Source organism: Hemicordylus capensis, chromosome 3 (genome assembly GCF_027244095.1).
Source record: "Hemicordylus capensis ecotype Gifberg chromosome 3, rHemCap1.1.pri, whole genome shotgun sequence".
Classification (NCBI taxonomy): domain Eukaryota; kingdom Metazoa; phylum Chordata; class Lepidosauria; order Squamata; family Cordylidae; genus Hemicordylus; species Hemicordylus capensis.
In genome coordinates this window covers 29,293,196-29,310,761 of record NC_069659.1, presented here as the reverse complement: position 1 = coordinate 29,310,761, position 17,566 = coordinate 29,293,196, and the positions used below count along the sequence as shown (strand labels likewise).

The 17,566-nt window shown below is 46.3% G+C and overlaps 1 protein-coding gene across 3 annotated transcripts in view; it reads left to right on the top strand.

Annotated features, from left to right (window-relative positions):
- Positions 1 to 17,566, top strand: part of GUCY1A2 (guanylate cyclase 1 soluble subunit alpha 2) — a 237,455-nt gene that overhangs the window by 80,775 nt on the left and 139,114 nt on the right. The gene's annotated exons all lie outside the window — the stretch shown is intronic.

The following is a 17,566-nucleotide window of genomic DNA, read 5'->3' as shown; positions in this document are numbered from 1 at the left end:
TCGATTTGCACATCTCTAGTAGAATCCCTCCATGAAATGTTGAACCCTGGAACTCTCTGTGAACACAGAGGTGCCTGCAGTGCTGCTTACTCACCCCACTGTCTTTGAATGAACAGAGAGGAAAACTTCTGAAGAGTGTCCTTGTGTATAAGTGACATTAATGACCCTGAACCTCTGTGTTCAGGGATTTCAGGAGGCTCTCAGTTACTGGGCCCTTGCTGCCTGCATCACAGTGGCTCGTGCCATGGAAGATGCCACAGAGTCCCTGTTTCTGGCAAGCTGTGTAGATATGTGGTGGGGTGGGAACACAGAGGTGTTCTTCGGTCACTTTCTATGGATTGGCTGAGTCCGAGCATGGCTAGTTTGAGGGTGCTGCCAGCATGCTGCTCTCTGTTTGGTGTGCGCTGGTGGTGTCACCATGAGCACTGGAAGAATGGCTGTCTGGGTTGCTGTGTTCCCAGAAGCTTGTACTGCTGTTATTTTTGTTGGGAGTTGTTAATTTTACCCTCAGTAGGTAAACAGCCGAGCACTAGGAAGAGAACACACACTCCAGCTCCAGAGTAGGTAGCAGAGGATGGTTTAGTTGTTGCAGCTATTTAGAGAAAACACAAGGTGATTCTTGTAGAACTAAATACGAAGTATTTATTGGTTAAGTGCACTTGGATAGGAAAGACCTACTGCTAAACTAAAGGACTACATAATGAATAGGTAAGGAGATAGATAGATAGATAGATGTTTCCATCTACTCTCTAAGAGGAAAGGAATGATTGTGACTCAGCACAGGAAGTGCTGCAGAGTCAGTTCAGGGGTCATAGAGCTGGGACAGATAGAGAGACCCTTACTCACTGTCTCTACTCCCAGTGCCCCTAGTGGTCATTAGGATAGTTGGTGCAAAAGGTTGATCCACTGCAACTCCATCTCCAACTATTTTCTTCTCAGTCTTGAGGCTGGGAATAGAGGAGACTTCCTTATACCATTGGTCCATATAGCTCAGTATTGTCTGCTCTGACTGGCAGCGGCTTTCCAAGGTTTCAGGCAGGGTCTTTCAAAGCCCTTTCTAGAGATTGAACCTGGGACCATATGCATGCCAAGCAGATGCTCTACCACTGGCCCCAATGCCTAAGGGGGATATCTTACCAAGACAATGCTCACATGTAGCCACCCATCCAAATACAAATCTGGGCAGACCCTGCTCAGCATAGGGGACTATTCATGCTCACTACCACAAGACCAGCTCTCCTCCTCTGCTAAGAGTCCCAACTGAGCGACACTCATGTTACATCGTAGATGTAAGCAGCTAGCAGTGTAGCAAGTTGGCCGCATCCAATTGACCAGCTGCGAGTTGACCGTTGTGAACTGTCCCAGGCGAGTTGTCCCATTCCCATGTAACTGAGCCCAGAGGATTGTTTGGATTAGAAATTTCTCCTAAGTAACATTTGAAAGAGAATTTTAGTGTTCATATTCTAGGGGAAGCCAAAACTCAAAGAGGAATTTGAGTGTTCCTTCCAAGAAGAAACAGTGTATACTTTTCTTGGGTGGTCTCTCTAGATCTCTAGCAGCATATGGAGGTGTGCATGGAACCGCGGAGCTGCGGTCCGGCACTAGGGTGGGGGTTCCTTTAAGGGCGGGGTGAGGGTGTACTTACCCCTCCCGCCGCTTCCCCCCTCCGGTGCACGTATTTTAGTCAGCAATTGGGGCGGCAGGATACCTCCCTGCCGCCCCTTCCCCTGCTCGGCTGCAAAAGGCTTCAGGAAGCCTTTCGCATGTGTGCACGTCGTGCGCGTCACGTCTCCACGACGTGCATTCGGCCACGCACTCACGCGCACATCGTGCGCACGCGCAAAAGGCTTCAGGAAGCCTTTTGCAGCCGAGCGGGGGAAGGGGCGGCAGGGAGGTATCCTGCCGCCCCAATTGCTGACTAAAATACATGCGCCGGAGGGGGGAAAGCGGCGGGAGGGGTAAGTAAACCCTCCCCCACCCTTAAAGGATCCCCCACCCCAGTCTGCCTGAACCCTGAACCGCCCATGTCCAGACCGGTCCAGAGGCCTGTAGAATGACCTCCGGACTGGTCCGTGCACATCACTAGCAGCAAACAGAGAATCAACTATTTGTCAGGAAGTCCATGTTTTGAATCCTAGCTCTGCCATGAACTCACTGGATGGCCTCAGGCCACCTAATCTCTCAGCCTTAACCCCAAATCTGTAATATGGGTATGGTTTTACTGACCTAACACTGTGGTTGTGAGGATTATAATATAACAAGTATACCTGCAACAAAATGTTGCAGCATTTCCCTTGTGGACATATGTTACCTGAGCTTGTGCATGGTGAAAAAACAAAGTTAGCAACAAAGATAGGAATTTTTGCTATAACTTGGGTCTTTTTTCTGTTCTGGGTTTGTGGCAGGGTACTGATGGCCAGTTGAGCTCCTTTTCATCCTGTTGTGACTGTCTTCAGGGAGTATTCTTCAAGCTGAGAATCCTCCTGCACTTATTGTTCGAGCCCGCCTTCCCCACCACTGAGTTCCATTAGCTTCACCCACCTGGTTGTCTGTTAAGTGCCCTCCAAGTCTGCCCAAAAAATTTTTTGCCAAAAAAAATAGTGAAGATCACTGAAAAACAGTGAAGATCACTGGGCAAGTGCAAGAAGATTGCATGGCTGTGCTAAACCATGGGGATTTGGGGAGCTGTGCACTTTCATAAAAGTTCCCTGCAAAACAAATGAGGTGTGCCACAGGCTGCACCCTTTCCCCCGCAAGCACAGACCTGTTTGCACTACTGCAATACTGCCTGGAATGCAAGCTCCAGGCTCAGTGCAACTGGCTAGTCCAACATCCTTGTGCAAGTGCAGCCTTAGGATCTCAGTCACTTTCCCCCACCTACCGTTTCAAATGGTACAGTCCTCATTCTGCTGCATTTGTTGATTCATCCTCTGAGAAAGGCCAAGGAATGCAGTGTATATAAACAAGCAATTCCTGCATCTCCAAAGAAGTAATGCCTTATTCTGCCCCAAAGGTTAGGAACATAGGAAGCTGCCATATACTGAGTCAGACCATTGGTCTGTCTAGCTCAGCATTGTTTTCACAGACTGGCAGAGGCTTTTCCAAGGTTGCAGGCGGGAATCTCTCTCTCAGCCCTCTCTTGGAGAAGCCAGGGAGGGAACTTGAAACCTTCTGCTCTTCCCAGAGCGGCTTCATCCCCTGAGGGGAATATCTTGCAGTGCTTACATTCATTCCAGTGCTCACACTAGTCTCCCATTCATATGCAACCAAGGCAGACCCTGCTTAGCTAAGGGGACAAGTCATGCTTGCTACCACAAGACCAGCTCTCCTCATGAATGCACTCAAGCCAAAGGCCTATCTGTTCCAGCATACTGTTACACACAGTGGCCCACCAGATGCCACGGAGAAGCCCACAGGCAAGAGGTGAGGGCATGCCTTCTCTCTTGCTCCCCTACAACTGGCATTTAGAGGCATCTTGCCACCAGACTAGTAGCCATTGATAGACCTGTCCTCCATGAATTTGTTTTAAGCCCCTTTTAAAGGCATCCAAGCTAGTGGCCAGCAAGTGGAAGAGAATTCCATAGATTAATTATGCACTGTATGAAAAATGACTTCCTTTTGTTGATCCTAAATTCCCCAGCCTTCAGTTTTATGGGATGGCCCCTGATTCTAGTGAGGGAGACTGCTTGGCAGGTAGTATGCCCCTTGGAAGAAAGGAAACTTTCATGGGTTAATTGCCTCTGCAGCATTTTAATGTGCTTTTATCACCAACCCCAGTTTTAGCAGCAAATAGGCTGACATTTTTCAGTTGGACATATTTCCTTCTCCTCCTTACATACAGGTCCCTGGGTTACTGTCACAGCTCTCCTGAAATATTTTAAGGCATCACAGATAAATCAAAAAAGGCTAAATTTGCTGTCTTTGGGGTTGGAGGCGTTGCACATTACATAACACCCTGGAGATTTCTATAAATAACCTGAAATTTGTAACGGTAGCTTTGCTTCTGTGAAGAATAATGTCTCTTGACAGTTTACTCAGCTGGAAATCCAAATGTGGAAGCTCAGACAAAGGGCGCCAGTGCATCTTGGGAAGGGGCACCATATATCTGTATGCCCCATTTAAATCATTGTGCAGGGTCCTAATTGTTGGATCAGAAAGGCTGCTTAGCTCTGTTGCCTTATTCGTTATAAGGCAACAAGTATTCAAGTATACTCTAGGGATGTGCACAAAACAGATTTTGCCTTCTGTTTTGAGCTTGAAATGAAACGTAAATGGCCACAACCTTTTATTGAAACAAACGGTCCAACTGGTTGTTTAGACAGAAGAGGTGCTTCACAGCGAATTGGCTGCCCACACGGCTGTTGGCTCCATCCTGCTGTGGGGATCGGGGGCACCGTAGCCCCTGGAAGTTCCAGGATGCCCCGCACACTTGCCCCACACACTCCTGGAGAGACCCCCCAAGCCTGGGAGTCTACTTGTGTGTCGCCGCGCACCACAGTGACACATGAGCAATGAAATGAGGTTAACAGTGTGCTCGCTCCATTAACCTCATTTAAGGGGTGGGTGGTTTAGGCGGGCTAGCCACCTTGGGAGCACCAGGCTCACCTGCAAGCACAGTGGTTCCAACAACCACTGGAAAGTGGGCTAAGCTCCCTTAGCCCGCTTTCCAGTGATCGTGGAAATAGCTTCAATATGTTTTGAGTGTCTCAGCCATAGGGAGCAATGGGGAAATTTAAAACATTGTTCCCATGGCTAGCTCCTAGGGACACCCAAGTGAGTTTTCGGTGGTAGATTTAAAAAAAAATTAAGAATTGCCCGCTTGCCCATTTCTTTTGTGGGATGGATGGTAGGTAGTGCCCATCATACCCTAACACACAACATACTTTGGTGTTTCTAGGAGCTACCCATGGAGAGCAATGGGGTGTTTCGCGTTTCCCCATTGTTCCCTTTGGCTGGAACACACTGCAATCGCAGAGTGCACATACAAGTTTTGCATTGCAATTTGCAATGCATTTTGCAACCCTGCCTTGAAAAACACTGCAGAAACACACAGTAAAAGGGAATCTGTCCTCTCAACACAGAACACACATTTCAAACAGTCAAAAAATGCCCCTCCCCCCAAAAAACTGACCCAGAATCCACTGTCAGCCACAGTGCCTGCACTGCATTAACATCATGGGCACAAGTTGCTCTCTCACACACAACTATGACTCCTTATATTACTTCCTAGCATTGCAACAGCTGCCACAGCAGCACCCTTAGCAGCAAGCAGGGCCATAAGCTCAACAAGAGCAACTTCAGCCACATTTGACCAAGTACAAAACCCATTACAATGCAGATTACAGAGCAGTGAGTGAAGCACAAGATAGTATAAAGGCTCGACATGGAGCTCAACCCAGCAATCACCAAGAAATATTACAGAGAGCGCAAGCAGCCACTGTCCATTTCTCGCCACAACAGTATCTCACAAACTAAGCAAATCAAAACTCAAGGAAAGCAGGCACCCAGGTTGTGCCTTTATCAGTCTGAGATCCAGCAAAACTATATAGTTGTAGCAGCAATAGCACATTATTATCAGTGCTGAGAAAAGAAAGCCACAAAATCAAACCTTCCTTGATTCCTTCCTCCTCTCCTCCATTGTATCATTTTCAAGAGAGGCACAGTATAAGGGCTTCCCAGTCCTTATACAGTCTCTCTGCTTCCCAGTCCTTTAAGTACATTTTGAAATTCCATATTTTTGTCTTCCCCTCCCCCCAGCCAATGGGGGCATAGTTGCTATGACAACACTTGATTTGTATGATAACAAGCCAACCAAGAAGCATGGAGATTGCAAGCCAATCAGATGCCAGTGCCAGAAAACCAATTGGCAAGGGAGAAACCGGCCCTCAAAATGGTGCTCAAAATGTCAAAATGTTTTGATTGAAATAGGTTGATCTTCTGTGAGTTCGAAACAGGTCCTTTATTTAAAGGGTGTTCTGTTTTGAGCTTGAAACACTCAGAACAGCCCGTTTTGAGTCGAAAAATTTCGCTGTCAAAATGTTCTGCACATCACTTTTAACACATGGGTGGTCCCCTAGGATTTGTTGGGAGCTCTGGACACGCTTGTTATGGTATCACAGAGATGGCCAGTGTGCATGCATGGCAGCCTCCAAAATGGCCACCACCAGTGCGAAGAGGCCTGGAATGGGCTGAAAAGCACCTGAACCAGGCCATTTTAAGACTGGGGGGAGAAGGAGCTGCCAGAGACCCCCCTCCCCCAGTGCCCACAGCAGCACCTCCTGGAGGAAGTGAGTTCAAGCTGAATTAAACCAGGGTTGAGGGTGAGCCCTCAAGCTGACCAAGTTTGAGGTCGAGCCAGTTCACACATTCCTTACTGCAGATGATCTCCTAGTCCTTGTGGGTTTATGAAGCCAGATGCTCACCAGCTGCCTTGGGCAGCACAGAGGTTTGAGGGCTGGAATGTGTCATCCTAGCCGTCAGACATCCCACAATGCACCAAGTCCATGGTACATTGTAGGGATCCCCACAGAGACAAGTGGGCACAGACAAGCAAAAAAGAGTGGGCTACGGGAACGTTTGTGCCCTTACTCCCATTTTAGAGGTGGGGTCCACAGGTGGGTTTGCCACCACTGCTGCGCCTCCAGCAGCTGCTCACCTTCCGCTGCTTCTCACGTGCAGCCAGGATGGGGCTTTGCTGCCTTCGTCTGGTCTTGGCTGTGCGTGAGTGTCTTGGTGGCGATCATGTGAGTTTTGCAGTGACTGGGATGGAGGAGTTGGGCAGCGAGCGGAAGCATCTTTGGGTGTTGGTTTTGCTCTCTGAGGATCTGATGTCACCTGTTGCTGCTTGTAGGAGTGCTGTGCTGTTTCCACGCCATCTCATGCCCATGTTCTATATTTGTAAATAAATTAAATTGTTATAAAGACACCAGAAGCCAGTGATCTGTCCTTTTAAAGGAAGCCAGTATTCAAGTAGTTGTACACCCCTGGGACTTCTCACTGCTGAGAAGTGAGGAGCAGGTGTGTAACGATATGCATGCCAGCTCCTTGGTAGGGCTGTTATTATTTATTTTTGTTTTTTGTTTACTAGTGCCTGCTTTCCTGTCTTCCAAAGCAGTTCAGTCTGCAGGCATTAGCAGGTGGTGATGCTTGTCTCCATGCCGTGAAAATCATCTCCTGCAGATTCTAGTACACTGTGCTGCTGCTAAAGGCAGAGGAGCAGGACAGGTTGAAACAGATTCAGTTGCATGTACCTATGGCAAGGGTCCTTAACCTGGGGTCCATGTGGTCAGTCCAGGTGGTTCATGGAAAAGCTTTGCTGCACTGTATTTAACCTGCTTCCTGGTGAACCAGAGTCCAGTTCTTGAAAGTAACTGTCTTTAGTACTTGTTTTTTCCTGGAGCCTTATGCAGATATATAAATAGAGTGAGGCTCTGTGAGCAGGGGGATCATTAGGGGGTGGTCCATAGGGCTTGGAATCCCATTGAATTGCTCAGAACCCAAAACCTAATCGGCCACCTCCCGCCTCCATGGCCCCTTCCAGAAAGAAAATGCGGCAGTGGAGACACTTGAACGGAACGTGGGAGAGAGTTCTTCTTCTCGCCTAGATTACATTTATTTTCTTTACCTATTCAGTGTGGAGCAGTTGGCTTCAATAACAAGGATGAGCATTTTGAAATCCTGGAGTGTTAACAATACCAGATTGGGTAGCACTACTCACTTTTCTTATGCAGGCAATTGCTGTATTACACAGCAAACTGATCTGCAGTTATGTGATTCTTCCATCCCATGTACCTGGAGTTGTCAGAATCCAGACCATGGGGGAAGTTTCTCCCATGCCATTGGGGCTTGTATGAGTTGGCCTGTGGGTAACACCCTCTGTACTGCCACTCCACTACTAAGATCTTTATATTACTTTTCAACAAAGGTTTGCAAAGCGGGTTGCATGGAAAAATAAATAAATAATAAGATTATTCCCTGTCCCAAAGGGATCAGAGAATTCTTTATGTAAAAGGAAACATAAGGTTGACACCAACAACAGCCACTGGAGGGCTGCTGTGTTGGGGTTGGAGAGGGCCAGTTGCTTTCCCCCTGCTAAATATAAGAGAATCACCAGTTTGGAAGGTGTCTCATTGCTCAGTTAGCAGGGGTCTCTGATATTTTCACATCCCTGATAATTCCACAACATACGCTGATAGCACAGTTATGTGAAGCTGAGTGGTAGCGCATATGCTTTGGTTTGTAAAGATTGCAACTTAAATCTTTGATATTTCTAGGTTAAAACAATCATGGATACCACCAGGATTCCAAAAGAGCTCTACCCAAGAACTTAAAAACATATTCTTGAGTTCCAGATGATGTTGGTCTAGAGCTCCCATCATCACCAGCCACAGTGTGCCCTTTGGCTAGAGGTTCTAATGGCACTTGAGCTAGAGGTATTACTAATGATCTGGTGCTGGATAACGCAGCTTCATACATTTCATGGTCATTCACAATGTCTCTATCGCTTTTGTTCTTATTAGCTTTGTTCGGCTCAGTTATCATTTGATTTTGCCGGCCATTGCTTTCCCCCCTCTTTTCTTTGTACTAAAAAATAATCTATTTCACTTTGAGGCGCTTCACACGACGCATGTGGAGCGCCAAAAGGGGTTCGGCAGGGAGGGTGGGCTTAGCCTGCTCTCCCTACAGACGATCAAACCCCTAGCCCTGGGCAGCTGGATCAGCCACCCACATAACGACCAGCTCTGTCACGGAGCTGGTGGTGGCTGCGGGGATCCCAGGATGCCCCATGCAAGTGCAGGCATTCTGGGGGGAACCCCCGACACCGGGAGGATGCTTGTAGCCTCCCGGTCAGGGGTCTACTCGTATGTCGCCGTTCGCCATAGCAGCACATGATTTTTTAAAAAAGGTTAATGGAGTGCTAGCTCCGTTAACCTCATTTAAGGGGAGGGGGAATTAGGCGGGTTACCCGCCTTGGAACCACTGGGCTTGCCTGCAAGCTGGGTGGTTCTGGTGATCACTAGAAAGCGGGCTAGACTCCCTTCTCCCACTTTCTAGTGATCATGGGAATAGGCTCCAAGTTCCCTTCATCCTTATTCAGAAGTTTATCTTCTTTCTTGCAATATATTTTTTAAAATCCGATTGCAATTAATAGTTCATTAACAGAAAGGCAGCAATTCTGGAATTTGCTTTTCAGGCCTCCATTATTTTAGAAGTCAACGATCGCATTAGGCAGGCACATGCTAATGTTGCTGTGATAATTTTTTCACTGTTGAATTGGTAGCAGATGGGGCCTCTGCCTCACATTGGTATCTCAAGCCTGTCAGGTCCTATTTAGACATGCACAGCTCTTCTGGTGCTTCTCTTGGGAAGCTGGACCAGTTGAGCCTTATTATGCCATGTCATGCATAAGAACACCTGGGAATGTCTCAGAAGGAAGAACAGCCTTGAAGGAGTGATGGGCTTCATATGCACGGTCTCTTTTCCTTAGATTGTCAGTGCAATGCTATTTATTTTAAGAGATCCTTAATGATACAGGCCTGGCTATGTTAAGGCCTGCTCCAGGAACTTCATTACTGTAATTATCTTCGCTCACATCTGGTTCACACATTACCATCCTAATAAGAGAACTCATCTGCTTGGGTCCCCGCCATCTGTTTTGCCATGCTGAAGAACCAGCAGGAGGCTTTATAAACAAGGCTGTTATCCCAAATCTCCTCTGGAAGAGAAGGTGTGCATTCAGACTTACCCTGAAACCCAACTTACAGCCAATTGCAACCAAACTTACCCCGAAGTCCATTTGAGATCCTTGGAAGCACTCTACATGAAAATCGGGCTTTGTCTTCCGAATTCTAGCTTATCTCGATGTATTTCCGGGCTTTTAAAATGCTGGTTTTAAGCAACTTTTTCTGAAAACACCGGAGCAAATAGGGAGAGGCACTGATGTAGAATCATTAACATGATAAGAGGAAAAACCATCTTTATGAATGCAGATATAGGCTTTAGAAGTCAGTCTCTGAGGCACTTCACATGATCGTTGTGAAGCTCTGGAGGGAGTTTTGCTGGGAGAACGGGCTTAGTCCGCTCTCCCCGCAGATGATCAACAGGCAGCCCTGGGTAATTGGATCAGCCACCCACATGACTGCCAGCTCTTTCATGGAGCCGGCAGAGCCTGCAGGGATCGGGGGCCGCGTGGCCCCCAGAATTTCCAGGATGCCCCGCGTGAGCGTGTGGGGCATCCTGGAGAGACCCCCAAGCCCGTGAGGATGCTTGCAGCATCCCTGTTGGTAGTCTACTCATGTGTTGCCACACACCACGGTCGTGTGTTGCCACACTCACTCCGTTAACCTCATCTTAGGGAAGGGGTAATTAGGCGAGCTAGCTGCCTTGCGAGCACCAGGCTCGCCTGTGAGCCTGGTGGTTCGCACTGTCCCTGGAAAGCGGGCTAAGCTCCCTTAGCCTGCTTTCCAGTGACCGTGAGAATAGCTTCTCCGGCTGGCTGGCTGTCTCTCTCACTCTTCCCCGCCCTCCCATTGGCTAGAAGGAAAACACGGACAAAGAAACAGCCGAAGAGCAGAGGGGGAGGGGCTGCTTCCCTCAATACCGCAAGTATAATCTAAAGTGGTTTGCTCAACATTTACCCCGCAGCATGAAGACTTGGGTGAGTAACTCCCAAGTTGTCATGGCTCAGACTTCAGAAACAGAAGAATCAGAGCAGGAGGACCCGCCTGCTAGTGAGCCACAGCAACAAGAATTGGCAGAGAAACCAGACTCTGGAGCTGAAGATTCTCAACAGCTGCCAGACTTGGTTGCTGATGAGGAAGAGCCTGGGATTTCCCCTGTATTGAGACGACGTATCAAGAGACAGGCTCAGTGGCACTCACGCAGGTGCGGGAGATCACAAGAAAGAAAGCCAAACTGTAGACTCAGGGAAGCCTGATTGGTTGTTGGTTCTGTGGAACCATATATATTCAACAGTCTCCCATGGCTGAGTTGCTGTTTGCAACTTTGCTGGCAGCTTATAGTGTGCTCTTGCATATTATATCTTTTCCGTGTTCCAGTTTGTCTTGTCTGTACTTCCCTGCATTGTTCCCTTTATTCCTTGTTCTGTGTCCTTCACTTGTTTCATTCCTTATTTTGTCTTTTCCTTCCACTTATTACTCAGTTATTGTTAGAGAGGGGTACCTAGTTTCAGTACAGGGGACTTTATTCATTTACTGTTTTCTTTGTGAGCCTTTTATTTTCATTCATTCAGTTTTGTTGCTGCTTTCTGTTTACTTTCATGGGGTTGTAAATAGGGATAGGGATAGCCGGGCTATCAGTTCACGACACAAGTGCTGTGGAGAGACAAGTTGGAGGGAACTTAGGAATGACTTAACTTGCTTTGTGCTTCAGGGATGAGGGAGAGGGAACCTTATTCTTGTCCTTCACTGCTGTCTGTCCCTTAATCTGGTAGCCGATGCTCTCTCCTAAGAGGCAAATGTGGCCACAGCTGGATTTAGTGATGTACTGGCTGCCTTCAACAAAGTTAGGTGAAACTGCTGAGGATGACCTCCTCCTCCTCGTCTGGGACATCATGGCAAGGCAAGGCAGTCCTCGAAATCCCTCCAGCCCCATCTGCACACAGTGGTGTTTGGTCTGCTCCCCCTTCATCATTTAATAATAATAATAACAACAACAACAACCCCCAGTGAGGCACTACCTTGGTGTGGTTGTGGGGTTTGCATGCTCTGAGGAAGGTGAGAGCTATGCCAGAGGTCCAACCATAATGGACAGGTCTCACCAGAGGACCCAGACAAAGAGTGCCTCTCCCATCAACAATATGGTGAGACGTAACTTTAATAAATCTATACCGGATCAGTCGTCGCCTGGGTCAACAAGGACCGCACCAGGTGCTGGAGTCCCTGGACATCTGGTGGCAAGTGGGCAACAGGACTCAGGATCTTCAGTTGAGCAACCAGGGCTGGTGACTGTAAGGTTACTGGAAGAAACGTCGCTGAACCGGAAAAAATATACGAAAAATGCCAACAAGGAAATAATGATCTGCTATTACAAGTCTAGTCCAATTAGAAGAGGTTATTTTTAAAAAATGTACCAAATTTGGAAAGAGAAGCATCCAGATACAGAAATAACAGAACAAAGGCTAGCAGACCAGAGTAGATTCATAATAAGAAATAAAGTATTATTATTTATTATTTTTACATTTATATCCCGCTCTTCCTCCAAGGAGCCCAGAGCGGTGTACTACATACTTGAGTTTCTCTTTCACAACAACCCTGTGAAGTAGGCTAGGCTGAGAGAGAAGTGACTGGGCCAGAGTCACCCAGCTAGTATCATGGCTGAATGGGGATTTGAACTCGGGTCTCCCTGGTCCTAGTCCAGCACTCTAACCACTACACCACGCTGGCTCACAGGAGTTGAGCTGGAAGAACTGCAGAGAGCAACACAGGCTCAAGATATGGAAGAAGAATTACCACCAACTGAAGAAGTTACTCAGGCACAGGTGGAGGAGGTGTTAGAAATAGAGGATGCCACTGTTGCTGAACTGTTTCAAAATCAAAACCAGGCAACCTCCCCTTTGCCTTCACCTCAAAAACCCAAATGCCATTTAACAGAAAAGCAACAAGAACTAAAGCAAAAAATAAATGAGCACATGAACCAAACAACCACCAGGGTTCGACTTCCAGCGCTAAAAACAGTTGCCAAAAAATAACTTGCTCAGGCATTAAAAGATGTCAATGCTGCACTTGCAGTAATAACAACCAATAATTTGCAAGAAACAAACCAACTAATGTACAGTTCAGCAACAATAACAACACAAGAGCTTGGATATAAGATCAATGGACCTGTAAAAAAAGAAAGTACATCACCTAAATGGAAGATTAGATTAGAAAATAAAATTGCCAGGCTTAGATCAGATGCTAGTAAATTGAAAGATATGAAAGACAAGAAGCTGAAGAATGAAAACACCAAACAGTATCTGATCCAAAAATGCCATCTAGATTCAAGGAAAATTAGAGAAGTCCTGGAAATAATAAAGCAGCAAATAACAGCAGCGTCAAAGAAGATTAGCAGATTCGAAGCCAGAATCACACAACACAGGCAGAATCTCCAATTCCAGTCGAATCAGAGACATTTCAACCAAAGCATAGAAGGAGAAACTGCAAGAAATGTAGAAACACCAAATAAAGAAGCAATAGTGCAATTCTGGGGGAAATTATGGGACAATCCAATAGATTATTATAAAAAAACAGGCTGGGTGAAAGAGGTTGAAAAATGTAACCAACAAATGCAAGATCTAATAATAACACCAGAATTAATAAGTGAAAGAGCAAAGAAAATTAAAAATGAGGACTGCTCCAGGCGACGATGAACTGCATGGCTTTTGGCTTAAACACCTAACAAGCCTTCATAAACAACTATCAAAACAGTCCAATCACATTTTGCAAGGAGGTGATATTGAACAATGGCTAACAACTGGGAAAACTCATCTCATCATGAAAGACCCAGCAAAAGGTGCAGTTCCAATTAATTATAGACCGATAACATGTCTGCCAACCATGTTCAAATTATTAACTGGAATAATAGCAGATGAAGTGATGCAACACTTATTAACTAACAAACAGCTTCCAGTTGAACAGAAAGGAAATTGCCTGAACACCAGAGGCACAAAAGACCAGCTGCTGATTGACAAAATGATTTTAGAAAACTGCAAGAGAAGAAAAACAAATCTAAGTGTTGCACGGATTGACTACAAGAAAGCCTTCGTTTCATTGCCTCACACATGGATACTAAAATGTTTAGAAACAACTGGTGTCAGCAAAAACATCCAGATATTTATTTTAAAAAGCCATGAGCATGTGGAGTACACAGTTAACAATCAATGGCAAGACACTTGGACAGGTTAGCATTAGAAGAGGCATTTTCCAAGGGGACTCACTATCCCCTCTATTGTTTGTAATCACCATGACCCCACTTTCACAAATACTGAACAAAACAGGCCTGGGATACCAAACATCTAAAACATCAAGTAAAATCAACCATCTGCTGTACACGGACGATCTGAAGTTGTATGGAATGTCCCAGTCAGAAATTGAATCATTGCTAAACACTGTCCGTTTATTCAGTAGCGATATAGCAATGGAGTTTGGACTAGACAAGTGTGCTGCACTAATAATGAACAGAGGGAAAATAAGAAAAACAGAAGGAATAGAACTGCCCAATGGAAGCAAGATCAAGAACCTGGAAGAGAAAGAACCTTACAAATACTTGGGCATTCTCCAGGCTGATAACATTGCACACACTGAAGTGAAAAGAAAAATTGGAAGTGAACACATCAGGAGAGTTAGAAAAATCCTCAAGTCCAAACTCAATGGCGGGAACACCATACAAGCCATAAACACCTGGGCTATACCTGTTATCAGATACAGTGCAGGAATAATAGACTGGACCCAGGCAGAGCTAGAGACGCTAGATCGTAAGACCAGGAAAATCATGACCATCCATCATGCTCTGCACCCCCGCAGTGATGTTGATAGGCTATACCTCCCTCGCAGCTCAGGTGGAAGAGGAATGCTGCAAGTCCATCAAACAGCAGAGGAGGAGAAAAGAGGCCTTGAAGAATATATCAAGGACAGTGAAGAAGATGCACTTCAAATGGTCAATAACGCGAAACTATTCAACACCAATGAAACAAAGCAGGCCTACAAGAAAGAACAAGTCAAGAACCGAGCAGAAAAAAAAGCCACTGCATGGTCAATATTTGCACAATATAAGTGGAAAATCAGACATCACCAAGACCTGGCAATGACTTAAGAATGGCAACTTGAAGAAAGAAACAGAGGGTTTAATACTGGCTGCACAAGAACAGGCACTAAGAACAAATGCAATAAGAGCAAAAGTCAAAAAATCAACAATAAACAGCAAGTGCTGCCTTTGTAAAGAAGCAGATGAAACAATGGACCACCTAATCAGCTGTTGTAAAAAGATCGCACAGACTGTGACTGTCTACAAACAAAGGCATGACAAGGTAGCAGGGATGATACACTGGAACATCTGCAAAAAATACAAGCTACCTGTAGCCAAAAATTGGTGGGACCATAAAATTGAAAAAGTGGTAGAAAATGAAGATGTAAAATATTATGGGGCTTCTGACTACAAACAGACAAACATCTGCCACACAATACACCAGATATAACTGTAGTTGAGAAGAAAGAAAAACAAGTGAAAATAATCAACGTAGCAATACCAGAGGATAGCAGAATAGAAGACAAAGAAATCAGACCAATAGGGGGGAAAACAAACACAAAATAGAATACAAAGCAACTCCAAAACTCGACAAAAATCAAATTTAAAAACTAAAATTTAAAAGGCCTGAGTGAACCGAAAGGTCTTTACCAGGTGTCTAAAAGACCAAAGTGATGAAGCCAGGTGAACCTCCCCTGGGGAAGCTGTTCCATAAACAGGATGCAACCACCAAAAACGTCCTCTCCTTAGTAATCACCCATCTCACCTCGTTTGGCAGGGGCACTCGAAAGAGGGCCTCCGAAGAAGATCTTAATGACTGGGTTGGGACATAGGGGCAAGGTGCTCTGATACATTTGGGGCTTCAGATACATACTGAGGGCTGTAGCTTAGTAGTACACAACCTGCTTTCCAAGCAGAAAGTCCCAGGTTCAATCCCTGACATCTCTAGGTTCTGCTGGGAAAGGTTCCTGTCTGAAACTTGGAAGAACTGCTGGTCAGTGGACAGTATTGACTTAGGTGGACCAGCATTCAGATTTATCATAAGGCACATTCATATGTCCCCCTATTGGGAGCACAATATATCAACCAGCATTTTGAATTATCCACCATTTGGGAATTACTTACTTATACTTAATTACATATTTTATACAGCCCCATATTAAATTTCAGGGCCGTTTACTGTTTAAACAGCAGCTAAAACCTAAAAATCCTATAAAATAGATTGAAATTACCATAAATAAAACTTTAAAACCCTAAAACATTGTAAACTAAAAACTTGGTTAAACAGGTATGTCTTTAAAATCCCATCATTGCAACTTCAGTCAGTGGACAGTTCATCTTGTGATGAATGAGAGACCCCCAAAACATTGTATTGCATTCCTTACCTCTAGATACATTTTGTTCTTCCTATATAAAGTGGTAAAGTGCTCCGTCAAGTCAGTTCCGACTCCTGGTGCTTACAGAGCCCTGTGGTTTTCTTTGGTAGAATACAAGAGGGGTTTACCATTGCCTCCCGCACAGTATCAGATGATGCCTTTCAGCATCTTCCTATATTGCTGCTGCTTGATATACTGTAGTACCAGCAGGGATTCGAACAGGCAACCTTCTGCTTGTTAGTCAAGCATTTCCCCACTGCGCCACTTAAGGTGGTTTCTTCCTATATATTTTACTGCTAAAAATTGATGAGGCTGTTCTCACGCACAGGGGAAACTGGGCTAAGGCCAGCCTGGTTTCCCCTGCACGTGAGAACCTGCTTACAGCCAGGGGTTGGAGACTGTAGGGCCTCTGGCTGGTATCGGGGGTGATCCGAGGGGCAGAGCCAGCATTGGGCGAATGCGTTCAAAGATCCCAGGCCTCCTCCCCCGGGGCTGCGCCTCATGGCCCCAGACACACACCCCACATCTGACATCAGACACGGGGGGTGTTATTTCACTCCCAAACGGGGCTGCGTAGCCCTGTTTGGGACCGAAGTCAACGCACGCTGCGTTGGCAGTGTGGCCGGAGTGACTCTCCCTGCCTTTAAAGACAGAGGAAGTCGCCCCGGCCTGCACTGCCCAATGCAGTGCAGGCCAATCTCCCTTCCTAATGGGGCCATGCAGCCCCATTTGGGAGGGAGTCCACGTCCCCATGCCTGATGTCAGATGCAGGGGCATGGCTAGCCGGCCCCAGCATCTGACGTCAGACGTGGGACCAGGGGGCCGCAGCGGCGGCCGAACACGGTCCGCCGCCAGCTTGCCTCTGATCCTGGGAGATCCCCATAATGCACTGCACACTCGTGCGGTGCATTATGGGAGTTCCAGGGGGCAGGACAACATATCCTGGCTCCCAACCCTCTGCGCTGCCCGAGGGAGCAGCTGCACGTCTGGGCGCACAATCTCCGTGCCCAGACCGTCTGTGGGGAGGTAAGCATTTCAAGGCTTCCTCCCCACTCACCCTGTAGCCCTTTTTCATGGATTGTGAGAAAGGGCTCTATGTTTTGTTTTTTGTTTCTTAGAGCAGGGCTGCACAAATTCAGCCATTTTGCAGATGTTGGACTACAACTCCCATCATTCCTGACTATTGCCCACTGTGGCTGGGGTTAATTGGAGCTGTAGTCCAAAAATAACTGGAGGATCAAAGTTCTGCAGCCCTGCTCTAGAGACTTGAAAGGAATCTGTGCTCTAATTGGGTTGTATTATGTTGTAGTTTGTCAGCAGTCTTGATCATTAACTGTGCAGGGGGCGTTATATAGAGCCCAGTAAGAATGTAGAGTTGGTGATTTGATGAAGATGCAAGTTTATGTTCATTATTTGGGAAGGAGAGCTGATCTTATGGTAGCAAGTCC